The sequence below is a fragment of the Hylobates moloch genome, unplaced genomic scaffold (genome assembly GCF_009828535.3).
Source record: "Hylobates moloch isolate HMO894 unplaced genomic scaffold, HMol_V3 SCAFFOLD_10, whole genome shotgun sequence".
Classification (NCBI taxonomy): Eukaryota; Metazoa; Chordata; class Mammalia; order Primates; family Hylobatidae; genus Hylobates; species Hylobates moloch.
The window spans coordinates 10,948,954-10,970,485 of NW_026652285.1; positions in this window are offsets into that span (position 1 = coordinate 10,948,954).

Here is a 21,532-nt window from a genome sequence, read left to right on the forward strand (position 1 = left end):
GAGTCCTAATTCACTCTCCTTCACTCTGTTACGTGGGAAACTGACCTGAAGTGAAACCACCTTTGCAAAAATTATAACAGTGAGAAATTTATGGCAGCAAAAGAGATCCGATTCAATCAATCCTCATTTTGCTTATAGCTGCCCTTAATTATTCCTGGGCTTAGGTTGAGCTAACTTTGGGAGACATTTAGTTTATAGTTCAAGTGATAATAGGCTTTCCCCACATCTCAGCCACCTTGTAAAGCTAATGAGAGACCACCAGGCTAGGAGGATAGAGCAGTCTGAATTCTGCTAAAGTGTAGACATAAATGATTGCCAGCCATTATTCCAGAAGTCACAGGATATGCAACTGCCCCAGTAACTCCTGCAGATAACATCACCATTGTAGAATCTAAGATTGGCCTTTTGAGATCTCTTTTCAGGTTTTTTGGATGGCCAATGGCTCCACCTGGACCCACGAATTGCTCTTGTAACTTTATCTGTGACTCAAGCAATCAGTACTCCCCATACCCTAGCCCCCTGCCCACCAGACTATCTTTGAAAAGACCCTTGCGGGTCTCGATGGCTCACACCTGCAATCCCAGAACTTTGGGAGGTCAAGGTGGGCCAATTGTGTGAGCTCAAGAGTTCAAGACCAGCCTGGGGAGCATGGCAAAACCCTGTCTCTACAAAAAATACAAAAATTACCCTGGCATAGTGTTGCATGCCTGTAGTCTTAGCTACTTGGGAGGCTGAGGTGGGAGAACCATCTGAGCCTGCAGAGGATGAGGAGGCAGTGAGTCATGATTGCGCCACTGCTCTCCAGAGTAGGTGACAGAATGAGACCCTGTAAAAAAAAAAAAAGAGGCCAGGCGCGGTGGCTCACACTTGTAATCTCAGCACTTTGGGAGGCCGAGGCGGGCGGATCACGAGGTCAGGAGATCGAGACCACGCTGAAACCCCGTCTCTACTAAAAATACAAAAAAAAATTAGCCGGGCGAGGTGGCAGGCGCCTGTAGTCCCAGCTACTCAGGAGGCTGAGGCAGGAGAATGGCATGAACCCAGGAGGCGGAGCTTGCAGTGAGCCGAGATTGCGCCACTGCACTCCAGCCTGGGCGACAGAGCGAGACTCCGTCTACAAAAAAAAAAAAAAAAAAAAAAGAAAGAAAGAAAGAAGGAAGGAAGGAAGGAAGGGCAGAAAAGAAGGAAAACTCCTAGCCTCCAAGCCTTTAAGGAGATTGATTTGATAAATAACTCTGTCTCCAGCATGGTGTGGTTGGCCTCGCATCTATTAAACACCCTCTTTGCTGCAATGTTCTGGTTTCTGTGCATTGATTGTGTCTGTGTAGCATGCAGGAAGAACGAGTCCAGTGGTTAAAGAAAGACCCCTGAGTGAGATTGGTGCTGACAGTCTCTCTGAACACTACCCCTGAACTGTACCTTGCTCCCTCTTCTGAAACAGAGTCCTTCCAGTGATCCAACCCAGGGTGTGTTCTGGCTGGAGAAGTGCCCTCCCCTCTGGACTTGTCCAGGGACTTCTGGCTCCCAAGAGATGGATGTGAATCTGTTCCTATGTCCCAGGCCCCTAGCTTCCTGCTCCCTCCCTCTGCTTCCCAGTCAGATTCAGCCACCTCATACTCAGTAACAGTTTTGAGCAGAGTGTCACCCAGGATACCCAGACCCACCACTGTGGTAAGTCCTAGCAGGTGCAGGTATAATGTCCCCTTTGCAACTTACTAAACATGTGACTTTCCTTCCCCATACCGCCACACTCTCGCTCTCTCTCTCTCTCTCTCACACACACACACACACACACACACACACACACACACTGAGACTCTGCTTCCTCCTCTATGAAGTAGGTAGCTGGTGCTAACATTCTTGTGGCCCTATCATTAGTAAAAGACCTTTCTCTGTTTCTGCAATCAGATCCCTCTGGGATCCAGCTCCTACATGTTGGAGTGCTGCCACTGGAAGGAGATAAAACACAGGGAGGGTGGCCACCGGGGAGGGTCATGGGGGCCAGTGAAGTCCGTCTCTGTCTTCTCAGGTCATTTCTCAGAAACATACCCTTGGCTGGGTTTTTTTGCAGGGGACGATAAGGCCAAGCCGAGGATATAAAGTGTGGAAACGGCAGTGCCAGACATATCTGCCTACTCATTTCTCCCACAGACACACACCCATGGAGCCAGATGACTGATGGAGACTGATGACAACAATAACAATTAACATTTGTGGATTACCCTGGGGGCCAGTCTAAGGGCTTAACAAGTATTTATTTAACTTACCGATCCTCATAACAGTGCTAGGAGGTAGGGACTATGACTATTCTCATTTTACAAATGTTGAAACAGAGGTACTACAAGGCTAAGTAAATTGACCAGAGTATATAACATCGTAAGTGACAGAGCTGGGGCTCAGACCCTGGAAATCAGGTTCTAGAGGTTGCTCACCGAAACTCTTAACCAGACAGAGAGCTTCAGACACATGCAGGCACTCACACACAGCAGGACTGGCTTCTTCCAGGCATTAGGATGGAAAGAAGGGGCCCATCCAGCCTCCCTCACCAGACCTGGCCATGGTTGGCCCCAGCACCCAGCACTCTACCCACAGGCGTATCTATAGGGGAGGGGCTTGTCTCAGCAGAGGTACACAGATATTCACACCCTAGAACTCCTACCATTCCCACCCTTAGTCCCTGGGAAGTAGAAACCAGGGCAAATTCTCTCATACAAGTCCTCAGACAAAGGCCTACTCACGCCTGTGGAGACATCTGACCACAGGGCCACGTCTTACCCCAGACAACCTCTACATTCTCCAAAGCAGCCATCTCTTTGACCTTGAAAAATCAGGCAGTAATGTACTCTTTTCAGGGTAACATTGAGGCTTAGATGAGATGCTGTATTTAAAGCACGTAACACAGGGCTGTGCACACAGCAGGAGCCCAATAAATGAGGCACTAGGATGATGCCACTGCCATAATTAACTGAAAGCACAGCTGAATGCAGAGATAGACACCCAGATAGGATGTTCCTGCAGCCTCTCTGCATCAAGACTGGCTAGGGGAAGATGTCCTGGAAAGCAGGCCTGGAAGTGTTTTGCTCAGCTAAAGCTGACCTGGGAATCAGACAAGAGGAACAGAGGCAGGGGGAAGGAAGGAAGCTGTTAGTCCAGGGCAGGGGCTGAAGAGTCCCGAGGGCCCTTCTCTTCACTAATTCCTGATGAAACTGGAGCTGGAAATTCACCGCCAAACCCTGAGGACTCCGGGAATGCCCCTCCCACCTGCTCCCTTTTCCACATTTTCACATGGCCAGATTCCCTGTATGCTCTGAGCCTTCAAGATAAAGTTGGTAATTTCCTCCCAGGCCCTGAAAATGGGAAAGTCCCAGCTATGCTGATTGTCCCCAAAAGGCAAGACAAAGCCTGTTCACAGGCCTGACCTTTGAGCCCTGAAAGCAGGTCACACTCTGGCCTCTTTCCAATCCAGCTCTGGAGCTATCCAGCAGCCATAGGAAGGCCTGCCAGCTACATCCTTCATCCTCCCAGCCAGGCCTGCAGTCATCTGGGAAGTCCCAGGGATTCTCCCCACCCAGAGAGATAAACGACTTCTTCCCAGGTACTCCAGTGGAGCTGGGCACTTGCTAGAATAAGAGGGAGGTCAAACTGCCTTCAGTGTGAGAGCATCACTTCTGCAGCCTTTGTTTCTGTACCCCTAAAAGAGCAGAAATGAGTGGCTTCACAGAGCTGTGGACTCAGACTTCACAGATCGAGTGCAGAGCAGGAAGTCAGGGGTACAGGGACTAACTGCGAGCTCATACCCTGTTGGAGGAAGCAGCCTCACCGTCCCCACAATCCATATATTCATCAGAGGGATTGTCAGGCCATGTGGGCAACCAGGCTGGTCTACAGCCCCAACTTGGAGTGGGAGGGTCCAGGACCGCCCCCAGGCTTGACATCTCTCCAGCTCTCCAGCTGTCCAATCTTCAAGGCTTAGCCTCTCTGAGCCTTCATTTGCTTGCTTGCTGACTAGTAATGACTAAACTCTGAGGTCTGAAGTAGCTAAGGCCTGCGACACCCCTGCCTCTGTGCCTGGCAGGTGGGTCCCCAGCAGTGTGTGCCGTTCTCCCTCATACCCTAATCCTGGGTCTTACTCTGCTTGCTGCACCAACTGCCCTTTCATCAACTCCCCTGCCCACCAGCAGTACATTCATGTGGTTTTTCTGAGAAGACTCCCTTCTGTTTTGTGAAATAGCAAGTACACAGGGGCTGTCCTGTCCCAGTAAAAGGAATTACTCCAGCCCCAGGGCCTTTCCCCATGTTCATGTAAAGATCTCTATACAGCCACACAGAGGGCCTTCAAAGAGGCTTCTCTTACTCAACATTCTTCTAGGGGACAGCAGTCAAGCCCTACATTCCCCATCCCCCAAGTTCTGCCAAGAGCCACAGCTGGGCAGGACAAGAGTGAGCCACATTTCTCTTGGGACTTCCTCATTACTGCTTATCACAACCTTGGCATGCCAAGCACACCATGCCATCAACCCAGTATCCCCCAACTCTGCCACGGCTGCTCAGCCTGGCAAGGCCCAAGTCTTCTGCTCTACCCCAGCTGCCCTCAGCAGAATGTGTGTGTCTTCAGAAGGTCTTTTTGCCAGGGCATCAGCTCCATTAATCCCCATGGTGTGCTAATAGGTGACAATCACTCTGCTAAATACCCCGTGTCAATAAATATATAAGGCAGGATACTCTAATCCATTGTTATCCCAGACCAGAACATTAGGCAGCAATGAATCCCTATCAGAGAAGGCATTCACTTTTCAATTATCTTTTAATCTTTCTGATTCCATCAAGAAGAAAACCTTAGTGCTTATACTTGCCAATCTGTCTCTCTGTCTGTCTGTCTCTCTCTCTTCAGTGAGAGAGTAAGCTTATAAGCTCAGTACTCAGGTATACCAGGCGGCAGCTACATCAAGTTTGAATCAAAAAACAAGTTTGTTTTGATTGTGTCTATGGCAAGCAATACTGGTTCCAAATTTGTAACAGTTACACATTTCTTTTTAAAATGAATTTATTTAAGAAAAATATGAGTCATTGTAAATGAAACCACTAAGTATATAAGAGAACAGTGTTGCAAAGACTTGTCAAAAATCTCAAAGGTTGAATACCAAAATTGAGAATATGCTTTAGCTGAAAGGCATGCCACAGTAGTGAGAATTCCAGGCCCTGGGACTGGCTGGTAGACAAGGTGTTTGGGACACAGAGTTCCTTAATTTCCTTTCAAATCTCAGTTCCAAAGTTGCCACGTACCCACAGGATAAGCTCCACCTTTTATTCTTCTGTCCATTCATTCATTCAGCAAGTAGTTAAGTTTTATTTTTGGTGTTTTTTTTAAATACTAAAAAATTGCTGAACAGAGAGCTCCGTCCAGCACCAAGTCTGGAGTCTATGGAAGAAGTTGGGGAAACAGGACACGAGGTTGTCCAGCAAAGTCTCTGTTGGTGACTGAGTGGCTGGCAAGGTCCCTGGGCTTACCTGTCAGGTAGGACCTGGGCTGGCTGGATGTGGGCTGAGGCCAATGTGGTGCTGGTGATGGTGGCCAGCTGCTTCTGTGGCATGTATCATGTCTGAGAAAGAATGGTGTACCTTGATAGGTCCACACAGTGTCAGAAGGCAAGGTGGCCAGGTTGCAGGCTGTCACTTATTAAAACTGTGTCATAGAAAGACCATACAAATGGAAGTCAGATTCTAATTTCAATTCTGTGTTCTCCTGGTTGCATGGCCTTGGGCATGTCATTTTGTCTCCCCAAACCTGAGTTTTCTCATCTGCACGAGGGTAGGGGTCCTCTATTAGCTCAGAGGACTATTAGCAGAATTAAAAGTGAGCTTCCTCTAGGCAGAAATCATGTCTGTTCATGTAGAAGTTATGTAGACCCAGTATCTGCCCCATGGTACGTTCCTTTTTTTTTTTTTTTTTGATGGAGTTTCGCTCTTGTTGCCCAGGCTGGAGTGCAATGGTGCAATCTTGGCTCACTGCAACCTCAGCCTCCTGGGTTCAAACAATTCTCCTGCGTCAGCCTCCTGAGTAGCTGGGATTAAGGCGCGTGCCACCACACCCGGCTAATTTTTGTATTTTTAGTAGAGAAGGGGGTTTCACCATATTGGCTGGGCTGGTCTCGAACTCCTGACCTCAGGTGATCTACCCATCTCAGCCTCCCAAAGTGCTGGGATTACAGGTGTGAGCTACTGTGCCCGGACAGTTACTAATTATTGTAATGAATTAATATATACAAGGGTCCAGCAGAAATCTCCTGCATATGTAAGTTCTTGAAGCTGGCAGGTCTGATGAGAACTGCCCCTCCCTCTACTCAGCACCAGCACTTTTCTGCGGTGAGGATGAATCAACCACAGGGCAACAATGGGGGAAAGTAATTGAAAAGCTCAATGGTTCTCTGTGGATCCTGAGGACTTGGAAGGTGGCAGAGGGATGGATCCCAGTTCCTAGGTCCAGCAAGGCACCTGGGTATAGGGCCAGCCCTCCACTTCTCTAAGCTTTAGCATTGTCAGTTTGTCTGAGTGGGGAAAACAGAAATATTCTCAGCTAAAACTCTGACATGGAGCAGCAAGAAACCCTGGCTAGCAAAAGGGAAAGGTCAAACAGCTTATTATTTTCCTCTTGAAATCTGCCCAAGGCCTGGTATAAAGGGAAAAGCCACAGGAAAGCGTGTGGACTTTCCCAGCCACAATTACTAACAGCTGCTCTTGCATTCTGTAGCATCTGTGGTATTGTAAGAGGCCCCTTTGTTCTCTAGAAAACCAGGCACATTCCTTCCTCCTGAGCCCCAGCCACCCACGAGAGTGGGTCAAGTTGGGTGCATTTTGCAAGCTGCTTTGGAGCAGAAAAGATAGTTTCTTTCTTTGAAATTTCTCCTATGTCCATTCAACAGAACATTAATAAGCACCTTCTTGAGCCAGGCATTATCTCTGTAGTAGGGATCCAGGAGTCCACAGAAAAATCAGAGAGACAAGCAGGACCCAATCAGTGAAATCCGAGTGCAATAGAGTGGAACCCTTGTGTGGGGTAAACATCAATGTTGCAGAAATGTGAAAGAAGAGTATATTAGTCAGGGTTCTCCAGAGAAACAGAACTAATAGATTACACATAGAAATACAGAAAGATGTGGCCAGGTGCCGTGGCTCACACCTGTAATCTCAGCACTTTGGGAGGTTGAAGTGGGCAGATTACCTGAGGTCAGGAGTTTGAGACAACTCTGGCCAACATGGTGAAACCCTGTCCCTACTAAAAATACAAAAATTAGCCAGGTGTGGTGGCACAGGCCTGTAATCCCAGCTACTTGTGAGGCTGAGGCACGAGAATCCCTTAAACCCGGGAGGCAGAGTTTGCAGTAAGCCAAGATTACATCACTGCACTCCAGCCTGGGTGATGGAGTGAGACTCGGTCAAAAAAAAAAAGAAAAAAGAAAGAAAGAAAGAAAAGAAAAGAAAAGAAAAACAGAAGGATTTATTATGATGGGTTGGCTCATGTGATTATGGAAGTTAAAAAGTCCCACAATTTGCCATCTGCAAGCTGGAGGCCCAAGAAAACTAGTGATGTAGTTTCAGTCTAAGCCCAAAGGTCTGAACACTAGTGAAGCCAATGGTGTAAGTCTCAGTCCAGGTCTGAAGGTATGAGAACCAGGAGCACCAGTGTTCAAGGGCAGAGGAAGATGAATGTCCCAGCTCCAGAAAAGAGAGAGTGAACTTGCCCTTTACTCTGCCTTTTTGTTCTTTTGAGCCCTCAATGGATTAGACGATACCCTCACACATTGATAAGAGTGATCGTCTTTACTGTCTGCCAATTCAAATGGTCTTCTCTTCTGGAACCAACCACACAGACATTCCCAGAACTAGTGTCTTACCAGCTATCTGCACATTCCTTAGCCCAGTCCAATTGACATACACAATCATCAAAAAAAGCATCTTTTCCAGCCTTGGTTTGCAGGGGGAAGGGCTTCTGACCAGGGTTTTGTGGGATAAGTAGACATTGGTCTGGTAAAGAAGAGGTATCAGATACACCAGGAAAAGGAAATAGCTGTGCAAAGATCCAGAAGTATGCCTTTGGTGGGTGGAGGGGGATAAAACTCTCTGCAACCAGTTTGGCCTTTCTGGAGGCAGGGTCCCTCAGGGGAGAGAAGAGAGGTGAGGCTGGAGACGGAGGCAGTGGCCAAGCCACAGCCAAGCTCTGGACGGGCATGCTGAGGGCACAGGAGAGCCAACAAAGGATTCTCAGCAGGGCAATGGCACAATTGGCTTGGCATTTCAGTCTTTTGGCAGCAGGGTGGAGGATAGATTAGAGGTGTGAGATTGTAGGCAAAGAACCCAGCCAGGAACTTTGTGGTATCCAGGAAAACAGTTTTAAGAACCCAAAGATTAAGAGGGCAACGAGGGGCTGTACTTGGAGTGTACGGTAGATGAAAGAATCTAGGAGTCTTGTCATTTCTATTCAATCTGCTGAACCAAAATTCAACTCTTGAAGTCACAAACCATGTTTCATCAATCCTGATATCCCAAGCATCTAGCATAATGTCTCGCACAGAAGAGACCCAATTTTGTTAAAGGATGGGTGGATGAATGAATGAGTGAATGAATGAATAATGAATCTTTCTCTAAGACATCACTAATGTCTAATCAATGTTGGTTATTATTATTATTATTATTATTATTATTACCCTAGCTTCCCTGTAGGGAAAGTGGAGGCCCTGAAGAAGACAGAGTCACAGAAAACTTCACTCTGCTCAGACTAGAAATTCCCCTCCTTTGCTCAGAGAGGGCCAGCTGGAGTCAGCGGGGAGGAAGAGCTCTGGGCAGGAAATAGAGTCCTTCCTGGCTGCTGTCCTGGCCTTGGCTTTCTGCCTGTAGGGCTTTCCGGGCCACAGCTGGAACTTTCCCGTTGTGCTGGGGACCTAGACATGGGAGGCGAGGCAGGGTAGTAGAAGATACCCTGAATTTGTGGTCCAGTTCAGCCACTTAATTGCTTATGACCTGAACCTCAATTTCCTCTTCTGAAAACTGAAATCAACTTCATAAAATTGCTGTAAGGATCTAAAGAGGCAAGGCTATTGAAGACGCTTATTACAGATAAATTTAACTAGTATGAGTTTGTGTGTGACAGCAGTATAGCAAAAATGCCCCACATTTGGAGACTTGATTCTATTATTTTCCATCTATGTGGCCCTGGTCAAAGTGTTTAACTTCTCTGACCCTTATTTCTCAATTCTCAAAAGGGAAAATAAAGTGCCTGTTATGGCAGGCTATTGTAAAGACCAGAAATTCAGAGATTATAGACAAATAACCTTGATCAACTATAAAATGCAGCTTATCTCTAAATCATTATAATTGTAGTTATAATAATCATAATAGAAAAGGCAACTTGATGATTGTTTTTCTTTGGAAGCAGATTATTTGGTCAGCTTAGAGAGTTTTGTGAGCAGAGGCAGGTGTCCTGGGAGCTTTGAGACTGGCTTGTGAATGGCCATCAGTTAACACGTTCATGCTTCAGTTTCCCTTATCAATGCTTCAGGTGGCTGAAATCATATCTTTTAAGAGCTCTGCACATCCTGTGACCAGCATGTGACCCAGAAGTATGTGACCAGACAATTTCTTTAAGGGTAAAGTGTATAAAGTAAGAGTGACTGCCAGAGATTTATCCAGAATCGATGCTTGGGGATTTTGCAAATCATTTAGCAGGGACCCCTGATGCTCCAAGCAGCTTGTGGCAAAGGAAAGGCTTCTTCTCAGAAAAGGAATTAGACACCAAGTTCCAGCCCAATCCATGGTCACTAATTTGCTTTGTGACCTTGGGCAAGTCACTGCTTTCTCTGTGCTTTGGGATCCTCAGTTTGCCAAATGAGGTTTAGATGCCAATGCCATGAAATGTTCATATCAACCAACCCTCCCCAAGATGGCTGCACCCTCTATTGGCAGGGTGGTATCTTAGTTTATAGGATGTTAGTTACCCTGAGTTCTAGTCAGCTTGGAGAAAAGGCCACAAACAAAGGGTGAGGGGTCTGGAGTCACAGTAACCTCTGGATTTTCCTGAGAGTCTAGCTAAGGACCCAGCATCCAGTAAGATAGGAGACCTGTTTATTTTGCAAAAAATGGAAGGAGGGGGACAAAGGCTTTTCCAGCTTTCTTTTTCCTAGAAGTCCTAGAAACTAATATCACCCTGGAAAAAATCTCTGTCATCCCTCAAAATGGGATATCTGATGTCATTGAAACTGCCAGCTTGGCTGATGACAAATTCCAAGGGGATGAAAATGAAATGAGAGAAAGAAAAATGGGGAACTAGAAAAAAAAATAACTGTCAGAGAAAATAAGCAGCAGAAGCTGATGACCAAAAAGGGGAACCAAAGTCTTAATGTTTGGCCTGGAGTAGTGAAGACAGAAGAATTACATTACAAAACACATTCGAGAAATGGAAATGAGGAGGATGTGGTTTAGGCCAAGATGTGAGGGCAGACCCTATTGTGGGCCACACCGGGATTCCAGTCTGGGTGTCTAGACCCAACTTCTTACTGAGATGCCTGGCAAAGCAGTAGTAAAGAGTCCAAACCATGCTGGGCACAGATACAGAAGACCTGTTTCCCAATCCTTGCCTGTCATATTCTTGCACTACCACTTTGGGCAGGTCATTTGACCTCTCTGTGTAATGGCACGATAGTCTCTGTCTTGCTTGTCTTACAAGGTTGTCATGGGTATGCAGTGAAGTGACACTAAATACTGTGCCCTGAACACAATGCCTCATGTTCCATTCAGTGGGAGAATTTCAAGAACTGAGATATTTCCTTCCTTTGCAGCTGTCTAGGAAGTGAAAAAGTAATGGAAATTATAAAGAAATTCAGAGATTTATATGTCTCTTCTGCATATAAGGGCCTGAGATAGCCAGCCACTCAGCCACTGTCATACAGTGATTCAGGGAAAGTGCGTCTGTGCCCAGTGTGGTTCAAACCCAGTCAAACCACAGTAGCCATTTTCAGATTTTAACCTTTTTCTTTAGCTAATATCTAACTATCCCCAACCTCTCAACTTATTCATTCAGCAAAAATGTGCTTGATATAGAGCTCATGATGAGCACAGACTAGGCACTTAATTACTGTTTATTAAATTAATGAATAAACAGGCAAATGAATGAATAAGTAAATGCCAGGCCCTGTCCTAGGTGCTAATATAGATTCAAAGAAGAATAGGTAGATCCTACCATATATTTGATGAAGAAAACATACCCAGAAACCTTCAAAATACAGGGTGCAATCAAGGGCTGTAATAAAGGAATGCAAAGGTTTATGTGTCCAAACGAGTCTGGAAAGAATTCCTGGAAAAGGCTTGGCTGCCTTTTCCAGGCAAGAGAAACAATGCCTGCAAGGGCACGTTCTGGGAAAGATGAGAAAATTGGTTATTACTGCAGCACAGGGTATTTGAAAGAAGTGACTGATGAGACCTGACCTGAAAGGTGCTGTGGGCCAACATTTAAGAATGAACACGAAGAGAAACCAGTGAAGATAGCATAGATAGAAGAGGCCAAGTCAGGCCTTCCGATGGCCATACTGAGGAGTTGGGTTCTAGTGCATAGACATGGAGAGTGGTAATTTCTGGGTATGAAGTCATTTAAGCAGATCAGACGCGTGGTTTGGGATAGATATATTTGCTATTAGGACTAAAGTTGGACTGAAGCATAGTGCTTCTTTGGCAAAAGATGATGTGCAACTGTTTTAATAGAACTCAGAGTGAGGCAGAGTCTTTGGAGATGAAAAAAAAGAAATGGATGCTGAGATACTTCAAGAGTGGAATGGGCAGGTCGCAGGGACCAATTAGATGGGAAAGGAGATAGGGAGGAAATCAAAAGATGGATACCTGATTTCTACCTTGACTATCTGGGTGGGTAGGGGTAGCAGATCTGGGAGTGGCGTAATGAGACCAGGAACTGCAGAGGATTGATTTGCCTTCCTAGCACTCAGCATGATGCCTGGCAACGTAGTGATGACGGCATCAAAAGATGGTTTGGGGAGCTTTAAGACCCCTCTCCTCACAAATTCATCTTAGATTCTGCCCCTCCAAAGCCACCCCAAATGAATATACAAATGAAGGGAAATAAGTGTACCTCCTACACAAATGCAACCTCTACACCAGTCCTGTATTACTTCTTCCAACCAAATTGATTTCTCAAGGCCCTCTTAAATAGAGATTTTGTATCCGCCATAGAGGTTTATTACATCTTGGTTGAAAAATAATAAAAGAAAAGAAAGAAGAAAGACAGGGAGAAAAAGGAGAAGTGCAAAGAGGGAAGGATAAACTCATTGAAGTTGAGTGACATCCAAGTGTAAATGTTCAGTGGGCACATTGAAACACATGTCTAGAACTCATCTTAGAGCCATTTACTGAATTATGAGAGCTGAAATATGTGAGTTATAGGAAAAAGACTCTACACTCAACTACAATAGGGGCCAGGCAAATAAGTGAGTGAAATAGACCAACAATATGAAAACAGAGAAATTGTGGGCGAGGGAAGGGGAATTTCTGGTGACCTGTGAACATATGATTTACCTGGAGGGATGGCTGTCCCTCTGCTCTCATGGATTGCTGCCATCTAGGAATGTGACTTCAAATTGCCAAATCTGATTCCATCCAGGCAAACCAGAAATCCAGATTTCAAAATGAGAAATCTCCCCATTTGAAGTATTGGCAATAGTTGTATTTGTTTTAAACACTGTACTGGCCAAACAGAACATGCCTATAGGCTGGAACCAGGTAGAGGCCACCAGTTGGCAAACTCTCATGAAGAGTGAGAATGAAAGTATGAATCTTGGCTGGAAGTGGTGGCTCCTACTTGTAATCCCAGCACTTTGGGAGGCTGAGGCAGCCGGATCATCTGAGTTCAGGAGTTCCAGACCAGCCTGGCCAACATGGTGAAACCCTGCCTCTGCTAAAAATACAAACATTAGCCGGGTGTGGTGGCACGTGCCTGTAATCCCAGCTACTCGGGAGGCTGAGGTAGGGGAATCGCTTGAACCTGGGAGGCAGAGGTTGCAGTGAGCCAAGATTGTGCCATTGCACTCCAGCCTGGGCGACAAGAGCAAGACTTTATCTCAAAACAAAAACGAAAACAAACAGAAAGTATGAATCCTTAGAGAAGACCAGCACTTAAGAATAAACAGGAAGAGAAACCAGAGAAAGTAGCATAGAAAGAAGAGGCAGAAAGTAATTTGAGGAGAGAGCAGAGCACAGACATAGAAGGAGGATAAACAGTGGTAACTTGGCAGTGATTTCAAGTTGGATCTGAGCTATGAAAAATCCTTGATATTAGGTAATGAGGAAACCATCCATGAAACCATAAGAATTTCAGTTGAATGATAGGAGTGGAGGATAAATGGCAACAGGTTAAGGAGTTAACTGGAGGTGGAAATGGAGAGCCCCGCAGGTAGAGATTGATCATTTAAAAATGTTTCTCAAGAAAGGAAAGAGAGAGAAGGGAACTGGTTGAAGGAAGATGAGGTTAAGGAAAATGCATTTTTCCCCTAAGACTTGAGTGTGTCAGTTGGAAGAAGGGAAGGGAAGGGTGGAAAGAAGATGGAAATGACATGAAGATAAAGGAAAGTTCCAATTTCTGGAAGATACAGCAGGAAATCAAGGATCTAGATTGAGCCATGACCCTCAACAGGAGCGACCAGCTCTTCTGAGCCAGGAATGAAGAGCTGTAATCACGTGAAGATGGAGTTAAGTTTTGATATGAGCATGGGATGGGCATGGAGAGAATTCTTATCTCACAGCCTCTGCCTTCACTGGGGAGGAGGCTGTCTCCTGAGAATGCTGAAGCCTGAGACAGGAGCCCAAGATGCTGGGGGAAGGGTGAAGGTGTGGAATGCCTCTGTGGAGTATGGCAGCACCAAAGAACTAGGGGCACATTGCGGAACAGCAGCAGCACTGAGGAGTCTGTCGCATCTGTGGACCTCTTGTCCTCAAGGATATCCAGGCCTTCCAGCAAGCCCGACAGCCTGGGAGTGGTCAGGAATCAGGGGGAAGATGATCCGATGACCTGGGTTTGGGCACTGGCAGGTGTGGAGATAGAATTGTAGAAATGAGAGCATCTGTATGCTGGTAGGAGAGTGGTCAACACTGGGCTGGACTGGGGAGGAAAGGAAGCCAGGTAGGGGCTAAGGGACCTGGAGGAGCTGATGCAGTAGATTCAGAGTTGCTGAAGGGGAAGGAAGTAGAAGGCTGTGGTCAAAGGACTGGATTACTAAGTGGAACATTACAAAATGGAGAAGTTCAGGGAGATGACGAAGTCCAAAGTGTGGCCATGCAGCAAGGCTGATATGAAGTGGTGATAAGTTCACTTGAAGAGGGACCCAGAGGAAATTAGAGAACTTACATTCCCTAAATATTTCCTTCCCTTAACCTTCCGCTCCTTACCAAGCCTTCCATTTACAGCATGGTGGAGGTGACCTTGAAAGGGGAGCCTTAGAATGAAAGGAAAGGAAAATAAGCAGGAGAAGAAAAGGCCCGGATTTCAAGGAAAAAAACACTTGGATGGTAGAGCATACAGAAGATTGGGCTTGGAGTGAGAACACGTGAATTTAAATCCCAACCCCTCCAGTCCCCAGCTCCCTTGTCCTTGGGCAAGTTAACCTCGAAGGCTTCATTTCTCTGCCTATAAAACAAGGAAATGACATCAGTGTCACCTACATGGCAATGCCTTTGTGGGAATCACATGATTTAATGAATCATAGCGGACACATAAAGGGTTGTGGTTTTTGGCGTCTCATGACCCACAATTTTAAAATCTTTCCTTGTTAACTGCACAGGTGTTCTAGAAGATATTCAGTAAAGATTTAAAATTAATGTTTATCGTCATGAAATCAGAATTGCATAATGACAAGGCTAATGCCATAATTTTGGAATATAAATACATCCTAACTGCATTGGGAGCAGAACATGGGACAAACGTGGACTAAGGATGTGCTAGAGCAGCGAACTAGTCACAATAAATAAATATTTGTGTGTCACTGGCATAGTCCTTTTTGTCACCTCAGGGTACAAATAGTTCACGTCTCTCTCATTATGTTCATTCAATTCCCAGGACTCCAGGTTGTCCATATTAGGAGGAAGTCTAGCAATTCATGCTTAAGCCCCCTCCCAACATCCTTACAGTGTCCCCAGAACCTTGAGGACCTATTCAGTCAAGCTGAGAAAGCTCTGCTGCTAAATTTCAAGCAAAGTGGAAGCTGGGTAACCTGACCCGCTTACCAGTGGCCAGGACTCCCGACTCCCATTGCTTCTGTCACTGTCCCCAGGGTACCTATGGATCACTGGCCTCACACCACTTAAAGATTTTCCTGTTCCTTGCTCTCATGGTGCCTCCTCCAGCCTTGGCCACAGTGTCACCCTTGGGCCCCCTAGGTTTCAGCCTCTTCAGTTTGCACTTGCAGGTTTGGCTGTTGCTCTCAAAGCAGGACTACTGCATCAACATGGCAGGTGCAGAGGTCTTCCCGCCTCAATCGCCACCCACTGACTTCTCTGCCATGGCCTTGAACTCAGGCGACCAATCCAGTTGGAATGTCCCCAACTGGACATCCGTGTCTAATAATTTTGGACTCAGAAGAAAAAGCCTCAATTTCTCTCCTCTCAGGAGGTCTCTTGGTCCTTGAGCAAATATATCCATTTCTTCTCCTATCTCCAGTCTTTGGGACCCCAAAGGTTTTTTTCTCCCTTTCTCCAGGACAATGAGTGCCTATTTACAAGTGCCTGTTTCTACTTAAATAAGGTTTCTATAAACTAAGACATGTTCCCTAGGGACAAAAGTAACTGGCACTCCTGTTGGAAAATGTTAAGATCTAGGTCACCGGCACTCCCCCCAACAGACACACACATTCACACACACACACGCACACACACACACAGCTTGTCTGCACTCTAGCACTGGCACTGACACTAACGCTATAATCCTGGGCAACTTTATTTCTCCATCTTACATTAAGCAGTGGTGCAGGGATTTTCAACTCTGGGATCTCTATGACATCTCCCAGCTCTGATTGCTTCCTAATTTACATATTTTTTGATCACCTGATGCTAGGTGCACATGCTGGTGACGCAGGAGTAAACTTGACAGACAGAAGTCCGTGCCCCACATTGTCTGACACCTACACGCCTGCTGTTCAGACTCCATTACAAACAGCTCCAAGGGGAACAGTGCACTTGTAAAGTTTCTCTCATTACTGTGGCCACATCTGCGAACAATAAATAAGTTGCAGAGTTCAATTATTTGATAATGCTTTGTTTTTAACTCCCTGCACTTAAGTCAGAGATGTATGTGCTTTGGAAAACTATTTCCCCTGACTAGCTAGACAAATACTATTTGCATTTTTATTCAGCTTCCCTCTTCAGACTCTAATTTACAGTAAAGGCAAAAGGGTTTTTGAATGGAGCCAGTGCTTTGCAATGTGGGGCTCCACCAGCTAGCGGACTGAAATCATTAATAAAGAAGCCTTTTTAAGTGGCTGAAGTTTCCCCTTTTTGGCATGCAATATTTTGCAACCAAGCGGAAGAAACAACATCCGCAAAGAAGAATCCATGTGGCCCCTGAAAATCACTCTCTCTGCTAGAGGCTCCCCACTCCCCAGTGCTCCCCTTAGCCCTGCCACTATCTCTCCTCCAGATGGAAAAAGTGAGGAACTCAGGGAACCAAAAGTCTTGCTTCTCTACTAATTTCCCTGTTTGAAATTAAATCATCCTACAGTTCAGATATCTGGGGGAAGTGACTTGAGATTCTTGAACTGTTAATAATTAATTTAAATGATATTTGTTAAGAACCTACGACATGGAAGATACTGTACCAGGTGCTGGGGTCCAGTGTGGGCAAAGGCCTCAAGTTGGAATGGAGCTATGGTGTGTTCTAGAAGCAGAGAGTGGGGCTGAGGGTGACATGAGGTGAGGAGATAGGAGAGGGCCTGGCAGGGTGGGACCTTCTGGTAAGAGCTGGCTGCTGTGTGAGGAGCTGAGTCCCTGGCTTGATTCTGGGGTTACCTTCTTTGACCTTCAGCTTTTTGTCATGGGCAGACAGAATGGGGATGAAAAAAAGCTTAGGAAATGAAAACCTCCCTATGCATTATATAATAAAAATGGTCAACACATTTTCATAGCAAGAAATAACAGCAGAAGCTTGCACTAGGCATCAGGACTGTAGGCATCCAATGCCCAGAAACTGGCATGTGCCCTGGGACATCCCCTGAGAAGGCATGCCACGAGCCCTCAGACTGACACAGCTCTTTACAAGTTGCTTACAGAGCACTCTTGGTTTATTAATTCATGCAAGTCTCATGACAATGCCAGAAGCGGCTGTCTTACTAATCCCCTTTGACAGAAGAGGCCCAGAGAGGTCAAGGGGCTTGCTCAAGGCCACACAGCTAGAAAGAGGCAGAGCCAGGCCTCCGGCCCTGGTGTTCTGACACCACCTGGGGCTCCTTCTGTCATTCCATGCTACCTCTTCTTTCTCTTCCGTCTTCTCTTCTTGTTCCCCTCCTTCTTATTTCTTCCTTCTTATCTGCCTGTACTTATTCCTGTTGGTGCCTCCCAGCTCAGCCAGCATAGCCCTCTCTTCAAATACCCCATGCTTCATTCTGGGGTCCCAAACACAGTCTGACAATCATCTGAGGGGGCTGTGGGAAGACACAGAAAAAATACAGCTTTACGTAGAAAAAAAATGCAGATTGTAGCCAGGCGCAGTGGCTCATGCCTGTAACCCCAGCACTTTGGGAGGCCGAGGCAGGCGGATCACCTGAGGTCAGGAGTCTGAGACCAGCCTGGCCAATGTAGTAAAACCCCATCTCTACTAAAAATACAAAAATTAGCCAGGCGTGACGTCATGTGCCTGTAGTCCCAGCTACTTGGGAGGCTGAAGCAGGAGAATTTCAAGTTTCTACTCTTGAATCCAGGAGGCACAGGTTGCAGTGAGCAGAGATAGTGCCACTGCACTCCAGCCTGGGTGATAGAGTGAGACTCTGTCTCAAAAAAATAAAATAAAATAAAAAATGCAGACTGTGATTCAGCAGGTCTGGGTTGAAGCCCAGAACTCTCTGATAAATTCAATGGCACTTAACTACTTGGAGGTCATGGACGCCTTTGCTAATCTAATAGAAGCTACAGACCCTCTCTCCAGAAAAATGCACAATAACATAAATGTGGAAGACAACTCCTGATGGATCTGGGAACCTATCCAAGGGCCACAGACAAGAGTCCTGGTCTGGACAAAATGAGCTGCTCACTAGTTTCCCACCTGGCCAGCATTTCCTATCCAAAGACAAGTGTTAAGGTTGTTCAGGCAGAGCCATGCATCAGCAGCAGTATCATCACCTGGGAAGTGGTTAGCAATGCAGAACCTCAGGTCCACCCCAAACCTACAGTCAGAATCTCTACTTTAGTAAGATCCTAAGGAGATGGGTAAGCAGGTTACAATTTGCAACCTCTATAAGTTTGCCCAAAGTGTGACCCCTCCTCCACTCACTGATCACCCAAGGTTCACAAATCTGCCCAACCCTTGAGCCCATCATGAGTACAATCACGAGCCTTCCCTGGGCCCCTCAGCTGGGACTCTCACAGCTCTGTATCTTTCTGGTTAATGCAATTATTCTGTTCCCTTAGATGACCCCAGCACAGGTGCTAAAGGAGTCAACAAAAGGCTATTCTCAAAAAAGTGTTTCTGTCTCCACTCCATCTGATCTCTGTTTCCCTAAGACCTGCCCGTCCCCTTCTCCCAGTTCGGCACCTTGACCTCGTCATCACACTGCTCAGGCCACCTTGTACAATGCAAGCCCCAAATGAGGAAAGCATTTTCTCCCCCAATGTGTAACGGCAAAAGTGCTGTAGAGTGGCTCACGCTGCCTTTAGCCTAAGAATTTACTTAGCTCCTAACCCCCACCCACATCAACCTTCTCCCCCTAGGGCTCAGGTGCTAACCTGTGAGGGCTGGCTCAGAAGACCATCTAAAGAACAAGCCTCTTGCTTCCTCAGGCATCACTACTCCTCACCGCCATCACCCCCACCCACCAACTCAGGCCACTTCTCTTTCTGTTCGCATATGCTATGCCCATCGCCACCCCTATTCCCATGCTCAGGAATATTCTTGGCTACTGCATGCAATTAGACCAGGGGCAGATCCAATCCAGAAAGCAAGAAATCTTAGATGCTGGAAGCTTGGGGTAGGTACTGATTTATTCCTAAATTCGGTCCTACTTTCCATGGATTCATACTTTAGCATCTCTTCTGAAAAGGAAGCGTCATGTCTGATTCACTTCTCCCTCCCTGTGCAGTCCTCTACCTGGGGTTCTGCACAGAGTATGTGCTAATTGTATGAATGTTATAATAAAGAGATAGTGCAGTAGATGACAAAGGGCACTAAAGGGCACTACATTGAGAGCCCAAAAATAAGCAAACCAGCCATTCGTCTTCTATCTCGCCTTGAGCCTGTCACTACCCTGTTCATGGCCTCAGTCTCCCCATCAGAGAAACAGGTAGATGGTCTCTAAGGTCTTGTTCATTTTCTGACATCCTGTGAAAAATTAAGGGAAGATTTTCATCCCTGAAAGGAAAGGGATGGCAGAGTAGCGGCCCTGGGAAAATGGGCTGTATTCTACCTGGAGCGAGCCTGGAGGAGAGGCCTTGAGGAGGGGTTGTCTAGAAAGGACGTGGTGAGTGCAGAGCTAAGGTGCATCTCTCTTGAAGGCTGAGCGAAGGGAGCACCAGCGAGGGAGCCTACACTAGGTGGGCAGGGACAAGTGAACCACAGAAGTGGGTGGGGGCCCAGGCAGTGGCTTCAGATCTTTCTAGAGAGCTCACTTTTGCTTCCTCTTTTTTTCACCCCTGACACTGAGTGGGAGTCTGCAGCGATGACCAAGGTTCATGCGGAGGATCCTGGTGGTGGAGTCAGACCCCGGGAGGAATGAAGAAAGCATTATTCACCAAGAGGAACTTTTCCATTCTTTATCTATGAGTCGATAGAGAGGAGGCCCCGGGGTAACAGCATCAGAGCATTGACCGACCCTCACTTCCCCCATAGCCCCTCTGGGGGCCTTTCCCTTGTGTGTCCCCAAGCGAGAGTCCAACCCAGGCTTGTGCCAGAGCCTAACCCAGGCTTGTGCCGAGATTTTCCCAGCAGAGCACCATGTGAGAGCTTCCTGGCTCCGGGCCTAGCAACTGGAATGCAGGCTCCAGCCAAATGCATTCTCTTCTACGGAATCTGGGAACTTCCAAAGCTGCCTCAGAGTGGGAATTTCCACTCACTTCTCTCACCCCGGCACTGACCTCCCAGGGGGGAGGGCATCTTTTCTTGACAGAGCAGAAGTGGGAGGCAGACAGCTATCACTTTTCAGAAGACTTTCTCTTCTGATTCACACCTTTTCACCTTCCATGTGTTTACTGTCTGATATATGCAAAGGCCAAGTCACTTTCCAGAGATGACAACCCCTCCCTGAAGTAGAGACATGCTTCCAACACTCAGAAGCCTGTGTGAACACTCAGCCAGCAAAGCTGGGAAGTTTTTCTCTGTGACCATGGGCTAATTGGTCTCCTTCTCTGGATTGTGGTTTTATAAGATAAAAAGAAGTTGTCATGCTACAGGATGTCTATAAGCCCATTGATTCTGGGATTCTATGAGTGATGCTGATGTGACTAAGCCAGGAGAGACTTGTTTAAAGATCTCAGCATCTTTCAGCTTGTTAACCTAGAGAAAACCTGAAGCATGACTGGATTATAAAGGGAAATGGAATGCGGTCCACCAAGTTCATGGTAAAGGATGCACTAACAGATTAGAGAGAGGTTTCCCCTGATATGAGGAAAACTTTTTGGAAGATGAGGTGAGATGGCCTAGGAAGAAATTCCTACACAAAGTTGCACAGTCCCTAGTCCTGGAAACATTTTATTCATTGGATAAGAATGGATTGAGGCATGAGCAGAGGACTGAGCCAAACACAGAGAAGTTTCAACACTGGTTGGGGAGAAAAGGAGTAACTAGTGAGATTCAGGCAGAACAAAACTAAGGCTCCTCAAGAGGCACAAGCAAAGCAGAGCTTGAGTTGATTTGTTCTCTCTTCATCTTGCCTTCTTGTAATTCCACCAGAGTCTGAAATGGCCACTCCATATAGTCTCTGCTCTGGGGTTCTCCAGGAAACCAATATCCATCATGAGACATCAAGTCTAGTCCCAGGAAGAAGAGATTCTGGAATGGAAACATCCTGGGTGGGAGTCTCAGCCACATCTACTACTCTGTCTGAGTTCCTGGACAAATAACTTCGGTTTTAACCTAACGAAAGCTGGGTTGGTTGGAGGACTAGGCAGGCAGCGCTGAAAAGTATGTCAGCACCATACCTGACTCCCTGAATGCACTCAACAATGCCATTACTGACCACTTACTAGGAATAAAACAGTCATTTGTTGAATACAACCTGTTTCTTTTTACAAGTGTAGTGAAAAGTGTTTTCTTTCAAGAAACCCCATGCATTTATAGACATTGCCT